Genomic DNA, 22,701 nt, shown 5'->3' with positions numbered 1-22,701 from the left:
AATGATATATTCTATCTAATTTTAAATTATCAAAATACCACTTCAAATTCGAAAAAGATATAAGAATTTAATAGATCTTGACATATGAATATGGAAGAACGAAGAGATTGATACATTTTAGAAACATTTGTTAAGAAAGTGATCATACAACCCATTATTTAAAGTTAATAAAAATGGAACACTTCATATTTAACTAAATATTACATAACATAAGAGAACCGCAAATAGTTTTAGATATTTTTAAAGAATATTCTATAAAAAGTCCTAAAAATATATACTAAAATTATATATTTTTGGTTTGGGATTTCAAACTAAATCAAACCAAACCTAATCAGATTTTTAAATCGGTTTGGTTTGACTTTTCGATTTGGTACGGTTTTTCGGTTCGGTTTTTACACCCCTATCTATAGGCATAGTTAAGTGACTTTTCTATTACAAACGAAATAAAGATGACTTTACTAGATAATTTCGGATAGTTGAGTGACCATTTAAATAATGGACTCTAATAATAGCACATTGTACACACACAACTAAATAGAGAGTAAATGTGATTATGAGTATGAAGTCCTTAATCAAGACGCCAAAAGTAATTACTCTAATTATGTGTGCGTAAGTCTCATTTTGCTATATCCTTCTTTTCATGTGTATACTTGGATTTATTAAACTTATGCTATTAGTTTCATAAATGATATTTCATTTTAGATGTTGGGTTAATTTTATTTCAAGGTTAGCTAAATTCGAATGTTTAATCAATTTGAATTACTTAAATTCGTTTTTAAGAACTTAATCACCCTAAAATTTAGAAAACCTTTGCGGCTTAGCAACAACGCCAAACCCACGGCTCCAACGTGACTGTTTTTCTGAGTTCTCAAGTATGGTATATTTTCTATTTTTTCTTTTTTATTGCTTGCTTTTTTTTCTTCTTGAAAAAAAGTTGAAGTAAATTTCTCAAGACTTATTTTTGTGTTCTTGATAAAAATTAAGGGTCCACTAAACTATATAGAGAACCAGGTTCTCTATTAGTTCCCACAGAACACGCGCACACTGCAGTAAGTAAATGACACAAAGAAGTTTTAAGTGGAAAACTCCCAGTGTGATGACCCAAAATGTTATCTTTAAATTTAATAATTAATTATATATTCTAAGATCTCAAAAGTACTATTTATCATTCCTCGACTTGCGTGCGCAGTCCGTAAAAGTTTTTGAAAAGTTTTCAGGTAAAAAATGGATTAAAATGTGAATTAGATGTTTAAAACACAATTGAGTTGACTTTGGTCAACATTTTAAGCAAAAGAACTCGGATCAGTATTTTGACAGTTTCGGTAGGTCCGTATCGTGAATTGGGACTTGGGCGTATGCCCGGAATCAAATTCCGAGGTCCCTAGCCCAAGATATGGAATTTTGATAAAAAATTTAAAGTTTAAGTTCAAATAGTGACCGGATATCGAATTATGTGCAAATGACCCCGAAATAGAATTTTGATGATTCCAACAGCTCCGTATGGTGATTTTTGACTTAGGAGCGTGATTGGAATTTTATTTGGAAGTCCGTAGTAGAATTAGACTTGAAATGCCGAAAGTTAAATTTTTGGGAAGTTTGACCGAGGGGTTGACCTTTTGATATCGGGGTCGAAATACGATTCTGAAAATTTTCATAGTTCCGTTATATAATTTATGACTTGCGTATAAAATTTGAGGTCAATCGGACTTGATTTGATAGGTTCCGGTGTTGTTTGTAGAAATTAAAAGTTTCAAAGTTCATTAGGCTTGAATCTATGTGTGATTCGTGATTTTAGCATTGTCTGATGTGATTTAAGGTTTCAAATAAGTTCGTATGATGTTTTAGGACTTGTTGGTATATTGGGTTGAGGTTCCGAGGGCCTCGGATGAGTTTCGAATGGTTAACGGATCAAAAGTGGGACTTAGCTGCTGCAAAAGCTGCTACAATATTTCTGCTGGAAATGCTGTAATAATCGGGCTGCCTGTCAAAATCGGGCTGCCTGCCAAAATCGAGCTCCCTGACAAAATCAAGCTCCCTGATAAAATCGAGCTCCCTGACAAAATCAAGCTCCCTGATAAAATCGAGCTCCCTAACAAAATCAAGCTCCTTGACAAATCTGTAAGTTATAAAAACAGGGGACTTCGTCCCATTTGCCTTTTTGACGAATTGGAGCTTCAGGAGAGGCGATTTTGATATATTTTCAAGGAAAAATATTTGGGTAAGTGATTCTAACTTGGATTTGGTCAATATACACGAATATATCATTGTTTTCACCATTTAATTAGTGTTTTGAGATTGAAATTTGGAAAATTTTAGAAATCTCATAGAAACGAAGTTTTGAGATTTCGGTGTCGATCCGGAGTCGGATTTGAGTGAAACTGGTATGGTTGGACTCGTAATTGAATGGATTGTCGGATTTTATAAGTTTTGCCGAATTCCGAGATGTGGACCCCACGGGCAATTTTTGAGCTAGTTTCGAATTTCATTAAAAATGTAATATTTTCTTATGAGATTGATTTCTATAATTTTTGTTGACTGTATCGAATTAATTATGACTAGATGCGAGTCGATCGGAGTCGAAAAATCGAGGAAAAAGCATAATACTTGGTTAAATTGGAGCAAGTCGAGGTAACACTACTAGAAATTCGGTAAAAACCGACCAACGTTGGTCGGTAATGGCCAAAAACCGACCAAAACGCGACCATTTACGTGTGGACAGTATTTTTTTAGTCGGAAAGGAATACCGACCAAAGTTGGTCGGAAATTACCGACCAACTTTGGTCGGTCAATTAAATTTAAAAAAAAAATATTGCAAAAAAAAAACCGACCAAAGTTGGTCGGTATTTTAATTATGTAATAAAAAGATTCACCATCTGGGAATTGAACCGGGATCTGTACTGTGGCAGGATACTATTCTACCACTAGACCATTGGTACATTTTATTTTAAGATTGTCTTTTATTTGATTTATACTCTTTAATTGTATTTTCGCATGAAAATAACCGACCAAAGTTGGTCGGTTTTATTAAAAAGTAAAATTACCGACCAAAGTTGGGCGATTTTTTTAAATGACCCGCCGAATTAACCTACCAATTTTGGTCGGTTTTTTTAATATTAAGTTTTATTTATTTTAATTGAAAAACCGATCAAAGTTGGTCGGTTTCTTGAAAAATAAATTTTGCAGGACTCAAAAATAGTTTTTCGCATTTTTGCGCCAAAGAAAACCGACCAAAGTTGGTCGGTTTCAAAAATAAATATATATATTTTGAAAAACCGACCAACTTTGGTCGGTTTTTTGGTCGGTTTTTTGACCGACCAAAGTTGGTCGGTCGACCTTGGTCGGTTTTTACCGAATTTTTAGTAGTGTAAGTGACTTGTCTAACCTTGTGTGGGGGAAATTTCCCTTAGAATTGATATTAGTGTGATTATTGAAATGTGTTGAAAGACGTATACACGAAGTGACGAGTGTGTACACGGGCTAAATGTGAAAAAATATATTTTTAAATTGTGTAGATCATTGTTGCGCATTTATTAAATTATTTTATCTTGTTATATTCTTCATCATTGATCTGAGATATATATTTTAAATTTGTTTGACCTTTTCCTACTAATTATTTTACCTGTTTAATTAAAACTTGGTTTCTTTTATACTGTGCATTATTTGAAGGTTGATTTTCTTTAAATGAAATATTATTAATATGAAGTATTTGACATTTTTAAATTTGATTATGAAGCAACGTATTAAAAATTTTGAAATATTATTTTCCTGAATTATTTATTCTTAAATATTTTCGTTAGATTCTTTGGTACTCATTGTGATGGAGCCGTGAGCTCTTTATTGTGGAAAAGATATTATTGTTGGATTATTCTGGCATGAGCCGTGAGATCTTTATTATTGAAAAATATTGTTGTTGATTTATTGTGGAAAATTAAAATATTGGGCACTTGAGGTGCAAATTATGATATATTGTGATATTAATACGCATGCGTTGGTATAAGGTTTGGGTATTGAAATGCATGCGGTGAGATAAGGGTGGCTTGATACGCGTGGCTAGTAGGAGTGACTACTAGAAGTCATGCAGTGTGATAAGGGTGGCTAAAACGCGGGATGTTATTTCGGAAAAAATATTTTCTTTAAATAAATCGTGAAGGCTCCCGCGGTGATATAAGGAAATGAGATATTGTAAAATTATTTATAATTTGGGACTACGAGGCGGTACCTCGGTAGTGCCCTTGTTGATATTGATTTATGACCATAGTTGCCTTCGATTAATTGCTGTGATTTTCATAAAGTTGAAGGAAATTTTGTTTTGATTCCTTGAGATATTATTTGCAATTATTTGGTGTCATTAAATGTGACATACTATTTGATTCATTTCCAATGCCATTTTATTTTACTATATTGTTAAACATTTTACCATGCCATTATTATATTCCAGTAGGGCTTCACCTGACCTCGTCACTACTCTACCGAGGTTAGGCTTGGCACTTACTGGGTACCGCTGTGGTGTACTCATACTACGCTTCTGCACATCTTTTTGTGCAGATCCAGGTACATCTTACCAGCCTAGACATCAGTGAGTTACCTGCGCACGGAGACTTCGAGGTATATCTGCCAGCGTCCGCAGACTCCGCAGTCCCCTTCTATCATTCTATGTTGCTTTCTTATATTTTATTTAGACCTTGATATATAGAGACATTGAGAATAAATTCTTCGAAGCTTGTGATTTATTTCTACTGGGTTTTGGGAGTTGAAATTGTTTGAATTGTAGTTTATTTATTTCAGATATCTATTATTATTCCGCATTGTTAGGCTTACCTAGTTTTAGAGATTAGGTGCCATCACGACATCCTACGGATGAAATTTGGGGTTGTGACAAGTTGGTATCAGAGCACTAGGTTCATAGGTGTTGTGAGTCACAAGCAGGTTTAGTAGAGTCTTGCGGATCGGTACGGAGACGTCTGTACTTATCTTCGAGAGGCTATGGAACTGTTAGGAAATATTCACTTCTTTGATTCCTTATCGTACGCCTTTGTTGATTTCAAAGTTCTAAACAATTGTCTTTCTATTCACTCACAGATGGTGAAGACACGCACAATAGGATCTGATGATCAGACACCCGCACCCCCTGTTGGAACAGTAAGAGGCCGGGGTCGGGGCAGAGGCCGAGGAAGACCACGTGGTGTAGCCAGAGCACCTGCACGAACTGCTGCACCAGAGCCATCAGTAGCTCCACTTGGAGAGCAGGCACCTGAGACGCTTGTTACTACTCCTGCACTTCAGGAGACTCTTGCCCAGTTTTTGAGCATGTTTGGCACTTTAGCTCAGGCAGGATTAATTCCACTTGCTCCTGCCACATCTCAGGCTGGGGGAGGAGCACAGACTCCCGCCGCCCGTACTCCAAAGCCACGTGCCCAAGTTGACCATGCCCCAGAGGTTATACCAGTGCAACCAGTTGTCCCAGTTTGGCCTGATATTAGGACAGCAGTTTCAGAGGGGGAGTAGCTCAGGCTCGAGAGGTATAAAAAGTACCACCCTCCCACTTTCAGCGGTTTAGCTTCAGAGGATGCTCAGGGTTTTCTGGAGAAATGTCACTGTATCCTTCGTACTATGGGTATGGTGGATTCTAGTGGGGTTTCTTTCACGGCATTCCAGTTTAGAGGAGCAGCCTACCAGTGGTGGCGGGCATATGAGTTGGATAGTCCCGCTGAGGCATCTTCACTCACTTGGACTCAATTTTCGGATATGTTCTTAAGGGAGTATGCTCCTCAGAGTCTTAGGGATGCATGGCGCACAGCGTTTGAGCAGTTGCGCCAAGGTTCTATGACCGTGTCAGAGTATGCGGTCCGATTCAGTGATTTGGCTAGGCATGCACCAGCCTTAGTTGCTACTGTTCGAGAGCGGGTTCGCAGATTTATTGAGGGTCTTCACCCTAGTATCAAATACAGTATGGCCCAAGAGCTAGAGATGGACATCACATACCAACAGGTGGTGTCAATTGCTAGAATATTGGAAGGTACGCGGACTCGAGAGAGGGAAGAGAGGGAAGCTAAGAGACCCCGAGACTCTGGAACATATAATAATTTTCGTGCCCCAGTTGCAGCCCGTCATGGTAGAGGTTATGTGAGTCGTCCTATTCATTCAGCACTTCCAGCTTCCAGTGGTATTCCGACTACTCCCAGACCTCAGGTTCCATATTATGCACCACCAGTGTCTTCTGTACCTCCTGTACGCGGTGCTTTCAGCAGACAGTCTAGTCGATCAGGCCCGAGCCAGTCCCAACAGCCACGTCCTCTGAGGGCTTGTTTTGAGTGTGGTGACACTCGTTATATTATGAGAGATTGCCCCAGATTAAGGAGGGGTGCACCTCCACAAATTTCTCAAGACCCACCTATTCCACAGGGTCCTCAGGCTTCTCAGCCCATGATTACTGCACCAGTTGCCACTCCACCTGCACAGCCAGCTAGAGGTGGAGGTCGGGCAGGTAGAGGTCGCCCTAGAAGGGGAGGCCAGGCCAGATATTATGCCATTCCTGCTAAGATAAATGCCGTTGCATCCGATTCTGTTCTCACAGGTATTATTCCGATCTGTCATAGAGATGCATCAGTTTTATTTGATCCAGGCTCCACTTATTCTTATGTGCCATCTTATTTTGCCCCGTATTTGGGCGTATCACGTGATTACTTGAGTTCTTCTGTTTATATATCTACACCCGTGGGTGAATCCATTATTGTGGACCGTGTGTATCGGTCGTGTTTAATTGTTATTAGTGGTTTTGAGATCATAGCTGATTTATTATTGCTCAGTATGGTGGATTTTGATATTATTTTGGGCATGGACTAGTTGTCACCCTATCACGCTATTCTTGATTGTTACGCCAAGACGGTGACATTGGCTATGCCGGGTCTACCGTAGCTAGAGTGGAGAGGTACCTCGGATCATGTTCCTAGCAGGGTTGTTTCATTTCTTAAAGCTCAACGAATGGTTGAGAAGGGGTGTGATGCGTATCTGGCCTATGTGAGAGATGTTAGTATTGATACTCCTACTGTAGAGTCAGTTCCTGTAGTAAGGGATTTTCCTGATGTATTTCCAGCAAATCTTTCGGGTATGCCACCCGACAGGGATATTGATTTTGGTATTGATTTATTACCGGGTACTCAGCCCATTTCTATTCCACCATACCGTATGGCCCCAGCAGAGTTGAAAGAATTAAAAGAACATTCACAGGAATTGCTTGATAAGGGTTTCATTCGGCCTAGTGTATCACCTTGGGGTGCTCCTGTCTTATTTGTAAAAAAGAAGGATGGTTCTATGCGGATGTGTATTGATTATCGCCAGTTGAACAAGGTTACAGTGAAGAACAGGTATCCATTGCCACGTATTGATGACTTATTTGATCAGCTTTAGGGTACCAGGGTATTTTCTAAAATTGACTTGCGTTCAGGCTATCATCAGTTGAAGATTCGGGAGCCAGATATTCCGAAGACTGCTTTCAGGACTCGGTACGGTCATTACGAGTTCCTTGTGATGTCTTTTGGGCTGACCAACGCCCCAGCAACATTTATGCACTTAATAAATAGTGTATTTTAGCCCTATCTTGATTCCTTCATCATTGTGTTTATTGATGACATTCTGGGGTATTCCTGGAGCCGGGAAGATCATGAACAACACCTGAGGACTGTGCTTTAGATTTTGAGAGAAAGGAAGTTATATGCAAAATTTTCAAAGTGTGAATTCTGGCTTGATTCAGTGGGATTTTTGGGTCATATAGTTTCGTGCGAGGGGATCAAGGTAGATCCAAAGAAGATTGAAGCAGTGCAGAGTTGGTCCAGACCGTCCTCAGTTACGGAAATCCGGAGTTTCCTTGGTTTGGCTGGGTATTATCTCCGATTTGTAAAGGGTTTCTCTTCTATTGCTGCATCTATGACCAAATTGACCCAGAAGGGTGCTCCATTCAGGTGGACTGAGGAATGTGAGGAGAGCTTCCAAAAGCTCAAGACAGCTTTGACTACAGCCCCAATATTGGTATTACCTACAGGTACGTGATCTTATACTGTGTATTGTGACGCGTCGCGTATTGGTCTCGGCGCAGTGTTGATGCAAGACGGTAGGGTGATTGACTACGCATCCAGACAGTTAAAGGTGCATGAGAAGAATTATCCTGTACAAGACCTGGAGTTAGCATCTATTGTTCATGCCTTAAAAATTTGGCGGCATTATTTGTACGGTGTCCATTGTGAGATCTACACCGATCACCGGAGTCTACAACATCTGTTTAAATAGAAGAATCTTAATTTGCGGCAGCGGAGGTGGTTGGAGTTGCTTAAGGATTATGATATCACCATTCTCTATCCTCCTGGGAAGGCCAATGTGGTGGACGATGCCTTGAGTTGTAAGGCGAAGAGTTTGGGCAATTTAGCATATTTACCGGTAGCAGAGAGGCCTTTGGCCTTGGATGTTCAGGCCTTGGCCAACCAGTTTGTTAGATTGGATGTTTCCAAGCCGAGTCGAGGTTTGTCTTGCGTGGTTTCTCAGTCTTCTCTTTATGATCGTATCAGGGAATGCCAGTATGATGACCCTCATCTGCTTGTCCTTAAGGACACAGTTCAGCACGGTGATGCCAAGGATGTCACTATTGGAGATGACGATGTATTACGGATGCGGGGCAGGCTATGTGTGCCTAATATGGATGGCTTGCACGAGTTGATTCTTCAGGAGGCTCAAAGTTCGCGATACTCCATTCATCCAGGTACTGCAAAGATGTATCAGGACTTGAGACAACACTATTGGTGGAGGTGGATGAAGAAAGACATAGTGGGGTATATATCTCGATGTCTAAATTGTCAACAGGTGAAATATGAGCATCAGCGACCGGGTGGATTACTTCAGAAGTTAGAGATTCCAGAATGGAAATGGGAGCGGATCACTATGGATTTCGTTGTTGGGCTCCCACGGACTCAGCGGAAGTTTGATGCAGTTTGGGTGATTGTGGATAGGCTGACCAAATCAGCTCACTCCATTCCTGTGATTACTACTTACTCTTCAGAGCAGCTGGCTCAGGTATATATTCGCGAGATTGTCAGACTTCACAGTGTACCGGTATCTATCATCTCTGACTGGGGTACATAGTTTACCTTACGAATTTGGAGGGCAGTACAACGTGAGTTGGGTACTCGGGTAGAGTTGAGTACAGCATTTCACCCTCAGACGGACGGGCAGTCCGAACGCACTATTCAGATACTGGAGGATATGCTTCGTGCATGTGTGATAGATTTTGGGGGTGCTTGGGATCATTTCTTACCACTTGCAGAGTTTTCTTACAACAACAGTTACCAGTCAAGCATTCAGATGGCTCCGTATGAGGCTTTGTATGGTAGGCGGTGCCAGCCTCTAGTGGGTTGGTTCGAACCGGGCGAGGCTAGACTATTGGGTACAGACTTGTTTTAGGATGCCTTGGAAAAGGTTAAGTTAATTCAAGATCGACTTCGTACAGCCCAATCTAGACAGAAGAGTTATGCGGATCGGAAGGTACGTGATGTTGCATTCATGGTTGGTGAGCGGGTATTGCTCCGGGTTTTGCCTATGAAGGGTGTGATGAGGTTCGGGAAGAAGGGCAAGTTGAGCCCTAGGTATATTGGACCTTTTGAGATTCTTGAAAGGGTTGGAGATGTGGTTTACATACTTGCGCTACCACCTAGTCTCTCTACGGTTCATCCGGTATTCCATGTTTCTATGCTTCAAAAATATCACGACGATTCGTCTCATGTGTTAGACTTCAGTTCGGTTCAGTTGGACAAGGATTTATCTTATGTTGAGGAACCAGTGGCTATTTTAGATGGGCAGGTTCGAAAGCTGAGGTCAAAGAACATTGCTTCCGTGAAGGTTCAGTGGAGGGGTAATACAGTCGAGGAGGCTACTTGGGAGGCCGAGCATGATATGCGCAGCTGTTATCCACACTTATTCACCAGCTCAGGTACTTTTTCTAACTCCGTTCGAGGACGAACGTTTGTTTTAGAGGTGGAGAATGTGATGACCCAAAATGTTATCTTTAAATTTAATAATTAATTATGTGTTCTAAGACCTCGAAAAGTACTATTTATCATTCCTCGACTTGCGTACGCAGTCCGTAAAAGTTTCCAAAAATTTTTCAGGTGAAAAACGGATTAAAATGTGAATTAGATGTTTAAAACATAACTGAGTTGACTTTGGTCAACATTTTGAGCAAACAGACTTGGATCAGTGTTTTGACAGTTCCGGTAGGTCCGTATCGTGAATTGGGACTTGGGCGTAGGCCCGAAATCAAATTCCGAGGTCCCTAGCCCGAGATATGGAATTTTGATGAAAAATTTAAAGTTTAAGTTTAAATAGTGATCGGATGTCGAATTATGTGGAAATGACCCCGGAATAGAATTTTGATGATTCCAACAGATCCGTATGGTGATTTTGGATTTAGGAGCGTGATCGGAATTTTATTTGGAAGTCCGTAGTGGAATTAGGCTTGAAATGCTGAAAGTTAAATTTTTGAGAAGTTTGACCGAGGGGTTGACCTTTTGATATCGGGGTCGAAATCCGATTCTGAAAATTTTCATAGCTCCGTTATGTCATTTATGACTTGCGTACAAAATTTGAGGTTAATTGGACTTGATTTGATAGGTTCCGGTGTTGTTTGTAGAAATTAAAAGTTTTAAAGTCCATTAGGCTTGAATCTATGTGTGATTCGTGATTTTAGCATTGTTTGATGTGATTTGAGGTTTCAAATAAGTTCGTATGATGTTTTAGGACTTGTTGGTGTATTGGGTTGAGGTCCCGAGGGCCTCGGGTGAGTTTTGGATGGTTAACAGATCAAAAGTGGGACTTAGCTGCTGCAAAAGCTGCTGCAATATTTCTGCTGGAAATGCTGTCAAAATCGGGTTGCCTGCCAAAATCGAGCTCCCTGACAAAATCAAGCTCCCTGACAAATCTGTAAGTTATAAAAACAGGGGACTTTGTCCCATTTGCCTTTTTGACGAATTAGAGCTTGAGGAGAAGCGATTTTGATATATTTTCAAGGAAAAATATTTGGGTAAATGATTCTAACTTGGATTTGGTCAATATGCACGAATATATCATTATTTTTACCATTTAATTAGTGTTTTGAGATTGAAATTTGGAAAATTTTAGAAATCTCATATAAACGATTTTTTGATATTTCGGTGTAGATCCGGAGTCGAATTTGAGTAAAACTGGTATGGTTGGACTTGTAATTGAATGGGTTGACAGATTTTTTAAGTTTTGCCAGATTCCGAGATGTGGGCCCCACGGGCAATTTTTGAGCTAATTTTGGATTTCATTGAAAAATATAATATTTCCTTATGAAATTGATTTCTATAATTTTTGTTGACTGTATCGAATTAATTATGACTAGATACGAGTCGATCGGAGTCGGAAAATCGAGAAAAAAGCATAATACTTGGTTAAATTGGAGCAAGTCAAGGTAAGTGACTTGTCTAACCTTGTGTGGGGGAAATTTCCCGTGGAATTGATATTAATGTGATTATTGAAATGTGTTGAAAGTCGTGTATACGAGGTGACGAGTGTGTACACGGGCTAAATGTGAAAGAATATATTTTTAAATTGTGTAGATCATTGTTGCGCATTTATTAAATTATTTTATCTTGTTATATTCTTCATCATTGATCTGAGATATATATTTTAAATTTGTTTGACCTTTTCCTGCTAATTTTTTTATCTATTTAATTGAAACTTGGTTTCTTTTATACTGTGCATTATTTGAAGGTTGATTTTCTTTAAATTAAATATTATTAATATGAAGTATTTGACATTTTTAAATTTGATATTGAAGCAGCGTATTAAAAATTTTGAAATATTATTTTCCTGAATTATTTGTTCTTGAATATTTTCGTAAGAGTTTTTGGTACTCATTGTGATGGAGCCGTGAGCTCTTTATTGTGAAAAAAATATTATTATTGGATTATTCTGGCATGAGCCGTGAGCTCTTTATTATTGAAAAATATTGTTGTTGATTTATTGTAGAAAATTGAAATATTGGGCACTTGAGGTGCAAATTGTGATATATTATGATATTAATACGCATGCGGTGGTATAAGGTCTGGGTATTGAAACGCATGCAGTGAGATAAGGGTGACTTGATACACGTGGCTAGTAGGGGTGACTACTAGAAGTCATGCGGTGTGATAAGAGTGGCTAAAATACGGGATGCTATTTCGGAAAAAATATTTTCTTTAAATAAATTATGAAGGCTCCCGCGGTGATATAAGAAAATAAGATATTGTGAAATTATTTATAATTTGGGACTACGAGACGGTACCTCGGTAGTGCCCTTGTTGATATTGATTTATGGCCATAGTTGCCTTCGAATAATTGTTGTGATTTTCATAAAGTTGAAGGAAATTCTGTTTTGATTCCCTGAGATATTATTTGCAATTATTTGGTGTCATTAAATGTGACATACTATTTGATTCATTTCCAATATTATTTTATTTTACTATATTGTTAAACATTTTACCATGCCATTATTATATTTCAGTAGGGCCTCACCTGACCTCATCACTACTCTACCGAGGTTAGGCTTGGCACTTACTGGGTACCGTTGTGGTGTACTCATACTACACTTCTGCACATCTTGTTGTGCAGATCCAGGTACATCTTACCAGCCTAGACATCAGTGAGTTACCTGCGCACGGAGATTTCGAGGTATATCTGCCAGCGTCTGCAGACTCCGGAGTCCCCTTCTATCATTTTATGTTGCTTCCTTATATTTTATTTAGACCTTAATATATAGAGACATTGAGAATAAATTCTTAGAAGCTTGTGATTTATTTCTACTGGGTTTTGGGAGTTGAAATTGTTTAAATTGTAGTTTATTTATTTCAGATATCTATTATTATTCCTCATTGGTAGGCTTACCTAGTTTTAGAGACTAGGTACCATCACGACATCCTACAGAGGGAATTTGGGGTCGTGACACCCAGCTTACGGGATTAAAAACCACGACCTACCCTTGTAGGATTTCAACTTCACTACTGAGCAAACTCTAGATTACAACCTATTGTAACCTAGGAATTAACCTCTTAATCCCTCACTAACTTGTAACAACTCTATTACAAGCCACTTTGTAATAACTCTATTACAAAGATTTACAACTCGACTAACTCTAGCCAAGACACAAACACAATGGTTTATGATTTACAAAGGTTTCCTATACAATGCTTCTAACTAAGATAAGTAGGAATTACAAGTAAGTTGCTTTGACAAAGGTGCTACTCAACTAAGAACATATGATGATTCAATGCTGGAAACCGGTCCTCCGTTATGTTGCTCTTTGTTCTTGACGCCTTAAAGGTCACTTGCAGGTTGGCAATACAATTGAGAGAAAGCTTGATGAATTCTTGAGTGTGCAAGTGTTGTTTTGTCTTTCCTTCATGTTAATATTGCATAAGTGGCATCACTTGAATGATGTAAGCATGTCTAGTACAAGGGCATTCCCCATAAAGTGACTGCTCCACTGTTTGTAATTTTGCGTGTGTACAGAGGAACAATTGCAGTCACTTCACAGCTGTGGGGAGTTGACTGGTATAGTCAGCAAATGAACTGATATCGATCTATTCCCACTATTATTTCTTGGACTCTGAAAGTTGGAGTATATCCCAGACTTGAGACTTGTTGATCTTTGAGCACTCAGAGGATGTGGAATAGGTTCCCATCTAGTTCTTAACATTAAGTTTGTCAGCTCATCAAAACATAGCAGGACACATAACTTATCAGTTCTGCTACATTTTACTAATTCTTATACCGGCCTGTCTGTCCCCAATAATTAATTCTCGCTGACCACATCCTACTGGGATCATCACATCAATGGCAATAAGCCCGGTTTGAAGATACCATGTTGCCTTCAAAAATTACATGGCAACTGTTTATATATTTATATTTTGAATGAAATAATATTATTTTAAAGACTTATGTAAGGTATGATTCCTTCTTGAGTTTTCCAACTATCTTCCTAAACATCTTCATAAATATCATACAATAGGAATAAAACAACCAAGAAAAACAATTTTCTAACATAACATGAAATACCCATAAGATGAAACGATATTAATATCAAGAATAACCATATAATATATCATTTGTAAGAATTAGGATAAAAAAGAATTGGAGATTGAATAGCTTTAAACAATAAGATTTAATTTGGGTTTGAGTTTCTTAGGCTTGATGGCGAATCGGCACTTTTTTTTGAAAAAAAAAATTTTTGCAACCAACTTTGAGATATTATTACTCATGTGATTTTGAAACAGTAATTATCGAAGATAACTCATATATTAAGAATGGTTGGTTTTCACATTTTTATGTAACTCCACCTTGCGAATTGTGTTATAACTTCGCAATTGACTTTGGTTGAATGATATAATACTCTCCAAAAGATTAAATTATATCTTTTTGTTCATGAGTTTATGTTATTAATTTGATGCGTGCATATATGAACGCAAATGCGCATTAACCCATTATCATTTCACTACAATATAGCCTTCTTTGTTTAAGAATTCATTTGTATTTCGTCTTATTAAATAAAATTATACTGAACATTTTTTTTTATGAAGATTTTTGTGTAACGACCCGACTTGTCGTTTTAAGAATTAACGCTCCGTTCGGTGTTTTAAGGTCTCGAACAGTTTCGCAATATGTATTATGACCCGCGGGTGTGGTCGAGTTTGATTTACTGAAGATTCAGAATAAAATTATAAGACCAATTCTTATTTAGAAGTTTAAATGGAAAGAGTTGACCGGAGAGTTGACTTTTGAGCAAACGACTCCGCAATAGAATTTTGAGGATGGAAATAGTTTTGTATGATGATTTCGGACTTAGGCGTATGTTCGAATTTGGATTTGGAAGTCCGTAGGACAATTCGACACATTTTGGCGAAATTTGAAAAATAGAAGATTTTGGAAACAAATCCGACCGAAGGGTGAATTTTTGATAATGAGGTTGGATTTCGATTCCGGAAATGGGAATAGCTCCATTACGTCAATTATGACTTGTATGCAAAATTTGAAGTCATTCTGGATTGATTTAATACGTTTTAGTGCAAAACATAGAAGTTGAGAGATTCAAAATTCATAATTCGATTCGAGACGCGATTCGTAATTTTGACGTCGTTTGACGAGATTTGAAGCATCCACTAAGTTCGTATTGTATTTTGGGACGTGTTGGTATATTTGGTTGAGGTCCCGAGGGGATTGGGTGTATTTTTGGATCATTGGTTGAGAGATTAATAAAGTTAAAAATTTTGGGAGTTTGGCCGTGGTCAATATCGGGTCAAGACGAGCTCTTTTTCAGTATTTTGAGTGCGCGAAGAGTTCCGTAGCATATTTTATGATTGAAATTCATATATGATTTGTGTCTGCGAGGTTCCGGATGAGTTTCGGGAGTGCTGAGGCAAAAAGGGAAGTGTGGACCTCAGAGAAATTTTGTGGACCGCACAATTTTGATGCGGACCGCGCTCCTGTCCGTAGTGGAGTTCGCGGACCGCACAATTTTGTGTGCGGCCGCGCTCAAGAACTCTCAGATTCGCTCGTCCGACTTCGGAAGCTCATATCTTTTGATCTACAAGGAATTTTGAGATGACTCAAAAACAAAAGTTATACCTCTTCGTGTCTAGTTTCTAGAAAGGTAGAGAAATTAAAATCCGGACATCTGTAAAGAAAGTTATGGCCCATTTACTGAATCCTAGTAGAGGAGGAGGCTATGAAGTGCGGCCGCACCATTTTTGTGCGACCATAGGAGCTGGGGATGTGCTGCTGCACCATTTTTGTGCGGACCGCACATTGGAAGTTCAGAGGATGTACTATATATCCGAAATTTAGGTTATTATTTTATTTTTGGACTTTGGGAGCTCGGTTTGAGACGATATTTCGTGAGTTTTTCAAGAAATTCATCGGGGTAAGTGATTCTAACTCAGATTTGGTTAATATACCTGAATATATCACTGATTTCATCATTTAATTAGTACTTTGAGATAAAAATTTGGAAAAAATTATAGAAATATCATAAACCACAAATTTAAGATTTGGAGGTCGAATTGTTGTTGGAATTCGATAAAATTGGTATGGTTGAACTCGTATCGGAATGGGTGTTCGGATTTCGTGGAAATTTTGTCAGGTTCTAAGAAGCGGTCCATGTGTTGACTTTTGTTGACTTTTTGAAATAAATTTTTAAGTCGATATTTTATTATCCGAAATTGTTTCTGATGAATTTTAATAAGTTATACAACTGATTTGAATAGATTCGAGCGGTCCGGAAGCCAATTCAAGCAAGAAGGCAATTTTGGAATATCGACATAACTTCAAAAAGGTAAGTGTCTTGCTTAACCTCGAGTGACGGAATTTTCCCTTAGGCATTAAGTCTTATGAGCAATTTGTGTAATTGAAAACCATATACGCCAGGTGACGAGTACGTACTTGGTTTATATGTACAAATTTTATTGAGTTAAAGTCTTGAGCATATTGTGTAGTAAATTGGATAATTGTTTGCATATATTTATTCATCTATTTATCGTGCCTAAATCTTTTTTGTTGAATCTGCTGTTATATGACAATTTGATGTGATTGTTACTTGATTATTTATGAAATTCGTGAATTTGCCGGTTTGATAATTATTGGAATTTAATTTCATTTGGGATTTTTCCCTCTGCAAATAATTAATTAAATGAGGTTAAAGAAGAGGTGTTTATATAATTATTGAAAATTTAGATTTAATGAAGACTTTGCTTTATGTTTAGTAATTTCTATCTCTATTGATTATTTTTGGGTGTTTTACACATTGTGTGGAGCCTTCAGCTATTTATTGTGAAATTAATTGACTTGGTTGTATCTTTGGAATTTTGGTTGTAGCCATTGGGCAAAATGTGATATGAATTCATTTTGTTATGTTGTCGTGATAATTTTCCATGTAATTTGTTGTGTTGTGTTAATTATTATTTTGAAGATATAAGGGTGACATTTCGCCATTGATATTATGTGGGTAGAAGGGTGACATTTCACTGTGGTTGTGTTTGTTGGAATATTGTCTAGGCGGAGCGATACGGGTGGCTATAGGAGCGATATGGGTGGCAATAGGAGCGATAAAGGTGGCTATTGATATTGTCTGGGCGGAGCGATAAGGGTGGCTATAGGAGCGATAATGGTGGCAATAGGAGCGATAAGTGTGGCTATTGATATTGTCTGGGCGGAGTGATAAGGGTGGCTATAGGAGTGATAAGGGCGGCAATAAGAGCGATAAGGGTGGCTATTGTTAGGGACGAGATGTGATGATGTGGAGTTGTGGTGTTGGTGATTTTTATGTGATATTGTGATTTTCTTGTATTTAGTTTTATACCTTGTGTAATTTGACGTGTTGATGGAAAATTATTAACAATCTAATTTATGTTGAAATTGAGAGCCTGTGGCTATTGCCAGGTGGTTTATAAAATAAAATGTCGGCACGAGGTGCCGTGAATTGTGATATGAAATGGGGATATTGGCACGTGAATTGTCCGTGCAGTTGTGATATGAAATATGGGCACGAGGTGCTGTAATTAATGATAATAATATTGGCACGTGAACTGTCTGTGCAGCTGTAATATGAAAAAGTGGGCACGAGGTGCCGGAAAAATATAATGATTTAATTAAGGGCACGAAGTGCCTTGGAAATATATAAAAATGGGTTATGACCCATATTTTTAAGATTATGACCTGAGGTGTCACATGGTGACTTCTTAATTGAAAAGATTATATATTAAAAATATTTTTTTGGAAGGATTTTTATTTAGAAAGTATTATATGAAAGAATTACATTTGAAAAGATTTATTGAAAGAATTATATTTGAAAAAAATAATTATTTGAGAAAATTATATTTGAAAAAGAGTTATTTGGAAGAATTATATGGCAGAAAGACATTTATTTGAAGGACTTGATTTAATTGAGTGTAATTGTATTTATTATTTGTTGAGTGATATTAATGGTATTCTTGTTGTCTGGTGTGCATATCACTGGTTGTTTCATGTTGCCCTTATTGTTATTTGCTTCCTATTATATTGTAAATTATATTGCACAGGTTATTAGACTAGTGAATGTCTTGACTATACCTCGTCTCTACTCCATTGAGGTTAGTCTTGATACTTACTGGGTACCGACCGTAGTGTACTTATACTACACTTCTGTATATTTTTGTGCAGAGCCAGGTATTGAAGATAACAGACTTGAGCAGAGTTAAAGCGGGATCTTAAGGATTCAAGGTAGAGCTGCCTGGTCATCGCAGTCCCTTGGAGTCTTTTTATTTCATTGTACTGTTAATTTTTAATCAAACAATATTGTATATTCGGTCCTCGTGACCATTCCATGCATTCAGTTAGAGTTCGTGACTCAGTATTACCAGTCTTGGGAGGTTGTATGTTCATATTTGTTCTGCTATTAGTTTTTATTACTGATTTAATTCAAAAGGAAGAACAATGGCTTCAAAATATAATTGAAATCGACTTACCTACTCTTAGAGACTAGGTGCCATCACTAGGGGTGTTCATGGTTCGGTTTGGGTCGGTTTTTTCCTAAAAAGAAACCAAACCAAGTAAGTCGGTTTTTCAAATATTGAAACCAAACCAAACCAATTAAGTCGGTTTTTTATCGATTCGGTTTGATTCGGTTTTTGTCGGGTTTTCAGTTTTTTCTTAAATATGAGACATACAATACCAAACACATATTCCGGCGACTACATTTTCAATGTAACACTATCAAATCAATTGCTCTCTGAGAAATCTATCATTTACCAAGATATATTGATGATAATTGAATCAAATAGTGATGAATAATTAAAGTACTCAATTAAAAATTGATTATTTTTAATATGAAATAAATTCTTGTACTTAGCAAAAAAAAACTATCAATCAAACTAGAATGTAAAGGCAAAGAATTAGGTAATTATAATAGCAAAGAACTAGACTAAAAATATAAATGACTAATATGTACCATAAAATTTTAGAAACTTTATATAAAAATATACATATATATAGGTGTAATAATAAATTTAAATATCTACTTTTATAATCAGTTTGGTTCGGGTTTTTTTGTTTATTTTTTTATTAAAATCAAAACCCAACCAAATTTGAGCGGTTTTTAAAATTGAAAACCAAAACCAAACCAAACTTAAAAAGTATCGATTCTTTTGGTCAGTTTGGTTCAGTTTTCGGTTTGGTTCGATTTTTCGGGTTTTTATGAACACCCCTAGCCATCACGACGCATGTGGAGGGATTTTGGGTCGAGAAAAGTTGGTATCAGAGATCTAGGTTCATAGGTTATACGAGTCACGAACGAGTCTAGTAGAGTCTTGCGGATCGGTACGGAGACGTATGTACTTATCTTCGAGAGGCTACAGAACTGTTAAGAATTTCCACTTCTTTCATTCCTGTCGTGCGGAATTTGTTGAATTTATAATTTTTGCCTTTGTATCTCTATTCTCTCACTAATGGTGAGGGCACGTGCTACCGGGTGAGCTGAACAAGCATCCACACACACTACTAGGGCTGGAAGAGGCCGAGGTAGAAGTCGATGTAGAGGTAGAGGAAGGGCACGTGCCGCGACTAGAGCACTTGTCAAAACAGCAGTTGAGGAGCCGCCAGTAGCTCCAGTTGGGGGATAGGTACCAGAAGCACCTGTTGTTACCCCCGGACTTTAGCACAGTTCCTGAGTATGTTTGGTACATTAACTCAGGCGGGATTGATCTCTGTTGCACCAAATATTTCACAGATTGGGGAGTAGCCCAGACTCCTACCATAATTCCAGAGCAACAGGTTCACGTTGGTCAGGTTCCGGGTGTAGTACCGGTACAACCTGTTATTCCGGTTCGGCGTGAGGTCAAGCTAGAGGCATCAGAAGAAGAACAAAAGAGACTTGAAAGGTTTAAGAGTTATATTCCACCTACTTTCAGTGGCACAACTACAGAGGATGCCCAAGGATTTCTAGAAAATTGTCACCATATTCTCCACACCATGGATATTATGGAAGTGAGCGGAGTTGCCTTTACTATATTTCAACTGTCAGGCGCAACGTATCAGTGGTGGAAAATTTATGAAGAAGGTAGACCAGCAGATGCAATACCACCAACTTGGGCTCAATTTTCGGAAATGTTCTTGAAAGAGTTTGTTCCCCAGACTCTCCGAGATGCGTAGCGCACAGAGTTTGAACGGTTGCATCAGGGCACTATGACAGTGTCAGAATATGCTATCAGTTTCAGTGAGTTAGCCCGTCATGCACCTATCTTGGTTCTTACAGTTAGAGAACGGGTCCACAGTTTTATTGAGGGGCTCGATTATAATATTAAAATATGCATAGCTCGAGAGTTGCAAACTGATACTCCATTTCAATAAGTAGTGGAGATTGCAAGGAAGATTGAGGGTGTTTTAGGCGAGGAAAGGGAGTCTAAGGAGCCCAAAAGGTCTCGAAGATCTGGAGGGTTCAGTGAATTTTATTCTTCAGCTAGGACCCATTATAGCGAAGGCTCGAGCAGTCGACCAGCTCAGTCCGCACATCAGATTACTTGGAGTGCTCCAGTAAGTTCTTACAATGCACCACCGGCACGAGATTCCTATAATGATTATTTCAATTATTCGGCACAGACTCAGTACGAGCAGCCGCGACCTCAGAGGGGTTATTATCAATGTGATTGTACTAGACACGTCAAGAGGAATGTCCCAGACTTGGAAGAGACGGAATTCATCAGAATATTTAGGCTACAAGCTTTATTCCAGTTAATACTCCATGTGCACAGTTAGCTAGAAGTGGAGGACAGGCGGGTAGAGGGCACCTAAGAGGTAGAGACCCGACCCGTTGATATAATAGCTATGATTTGGCTGAGGCCAATACACCAGATGGTGACATTACAAGTACGATCCTAGTTTCTGTTATAAAAGGATATTTTTCCCTTAATTTGATTCGATTTTGAATATTGAGGTGAGTCCTCCTATTATGCTCCGCTTACGGATGAGCATCGTAATTTTGTGAACCACTTATATATATCCCTGTTGGGAGATTTGAAGATGTGAGCCTATGTTTGTCATTTTATTTTTGTACACCATTGAGGGCTATAAGTTCAAAAGAAATTTTTATAATTCATTACATTGGGTTTAATGTGCTTCAGAATAATTGATTCCAATTTTTATGAATTATAGGCCCTACCGGTATGAGTGTTCGTTATGTGTTATGAAAAATGTTTACAAAATTTATTGAAAAGAAGAAAGAAAGGAAATTAAAAATTCCAGTTGGCACAATGTGCAAAATACTTGTGATGCGGAGTTGAGGACGAGATCCTCATATTTTATATATGATGTGAAATATTTAAATCGGGCTACAAGCCGCGGTGGAAGTTATATAAGGACGAGGTCCTGGTGGTGAAATATTTATGAGTTTAAATTCTCCCTTTGTGAAATTTAATTTGTACAATAATATTAATAAGGAGTCATGCCTATTAGGCTTATTTGATAATTTTTGTATATTTTCTGTTCGTATTCAGCTATTTTCGTGCTGTAAATATTGAGTTTTAGCCTATGAGATGAGTGCATAGGTGGCGTTGAGTGTGACTCATTAATCCGAGTAAGTAATCATGAGATCTCCATGCCTCACATTCTGTTTTCAGTGTTGTGAAAATTCGAAACGGGATGGTGGTTAGTATGAGATTAATTAATGATGCTGGAATTAATTATGAATAACTTTTAAGATCAGAGATGTGGTGATGAGCATACATATGATGTGCTTTATGTCCTGATATTATTATGATAATGAAATGCTTCTAATGCCGAAATCGGTGTTATTGATATGTATACATTGTGGTGCCTTGTCGGATTGTGGATGTGTTGTTAGGAATTGTTTTAGTGTTACTCTGACAGGTGGATAGGCCCAATTACAGGGGAGACTCTGCCGAAAATTCTGACAAATTTGGGAGTTAGTAAAAATTTGGGGGATTGAGACGTGCAAAAGAAGAGACAAATTATGTTATGTGTTTGAGGGCGAATGATCCTAAGCGGGGAAGAATGAAATATCCCAGAAATTTGAAGTACTTCAACACTATCAAGGAAGTTGATGTGTCATGTGTGAGTAGGCACGAGTTGCTATAGCCAGTTGAGACTAATATCGTGCGTTGTTGTAAAAATTAGGCCTTTTGAAAATGTTTGGAGTGTAAGAAATTGATCTTAAAGTTTACAAATATAGATAAAAGAAATAATCTCAAATGAGATGATGTTGTTGGGCTTATCTCAAATGCGGTAACGTGGGATCAATTGTGAGTATATGTGTAAAAGAAAAATCATCAATCTGGTAACCTCAAAATAATTCTTAGAACGTTCGAGGACGAATGTTTGTTTAAGAGGTGGAGAATGTTACGACCCGACTTGTCGTTTTAAGAATTAATGCCTCGTTCGGTGCCTTAAGGTCTCAAACAGCTTCGCAATATATATTATGACCCACGGGTGTGGTCGAGTTTGATTTATTGAGGATTCAGAATTAAATTATAAGAGCAATTCTTATTTAGAAGCTTAAATGGAAAGGGTTGACCGAAGAGTTGACTTTTGAGCAAACGACTCCGTAATAGAATTTCGAGGATGGCAATAGCTTCATATGATGATTTCGGTAAGGCATATGTTCGGATTTAGATTTGGAAG

Source organism: Nicotiana tomentosiformis, chromosome 1 (genome assembly GCF_000390325.3).
Source record: "Nicotiana tomentosiformis chromosome 1, ASM39032v3, whole genome shotgun sequence".
In the NCBI taxonomy this organism is placed as follows: Eukaryota; Viridiplantae; Streptophyta; class Magnoliopsida; order Solanales; family Solanaceae; genus Nicotiana; species Nicotiana tomentosiformis.
Note: the sequence above shows the minus strand (reverse complement) of the source record.